The sequence below is a fragment of the Mesitornis unicolor genome, unplaced genomic scaffold, assembly GCF_000695765.1.
Source record: "Mesitornis unicolor isolate BGI_N332 unplaced genomic scaffold, ASM69576v1 scaffold15146, whole genome shotgun sequence".
NCBI classification, from domain to species: domain Eukaryota; kingdom Metazoa; phylum Chordata; class Aves; order Mesitornithiformes; family Mesitornithidae; genus Mesitornis; species Mesitornis unicolor.
Window position 1 is genome coordinate 8,828 of NW_010190453.1, and position 1,000 is coordinate 9,827.

Consider the following 1,000-nt stretch of genomic DNA (forward strand, 5'->3'; position numbering starts at 1 on the left):
CCTCCTGTGTTCCAGTTTGTGTCCATTACCCCTTGTCCTATCATTGTTTGTCACCGAGAAGAGCCTGGCTCCATCCTCGTGACACTCACCCTTTAAATATTTATAACCATGAATGAGGTCTCCCCTCAGTCTCCTCTTCTGCAAATCTTTGGAATAATCTCTTTGGAATGGCTCGAGATCAGTCCTGAGGAGAAGGACCTGGGGGTTTCGGTTGATGAAAACCTCAACATGAGCTGGCAGTGTGCACTTGCAGCCTGGAAGGCCAACAGCATCCTGGGCTGCATCCAAAGAAGTGTGGCCAGCAGGCGAGGGAGGGGATTCTGCCCCTCTGCTCTGCTCTGGTGAGACCCCACCTGGAGCACTGCGTCCAGCTTTGGAGTCCCCAACACAAGGACATGGAGCTGTTGGAGTGGATCCAGAGGAGGCCACGAAGATGATCAGGGGCTGGAGCACCTTCCCTATGGAAATCGACTGAGAGAGTTGGGACTGTTCAGCCTGGAGAAGAGAAGGCTCCGGGGAGACCCTACAGCAGCCTTCTGGTACTCAAAGGGGGCCTACAGGAAAGATGGGGAGGGTCTTTTTACCAGGACAGGTAGCGATAGAATGAAGGGGAATGGTTTTAAACTGGAAGAGGGGAGATTTAGACTGGATATTAGGAGGAAATTCTTTACTGTGAGGGTGGTGAGGCACTGGCACAGGTTGCCCAGGGAAGCTGTGGATGCCCCCTCCCTGGCAGTGTTCAAGGCCAGGTTGGACGGGGATTTGGGGAGCCTGGGCTGGTGGAGGTGTCCCTGCCCATGGCAAGGTGAGTTGGACCCAAATCATTCTATGATTTTGTGATCGCAGAGCCACTCCTAAACTTAAAAATAATGAAACAAGTTTTTAAAGTCAAAATTCACAAACTGTTGGCCAGCTGAAGCCACGCTCAGCACAGACAGCTGGTTCTGCCAGCTGGTAGCCAGGAGGGGTCGGTCACCTTCTTGTCCTCTCCTCCCACATG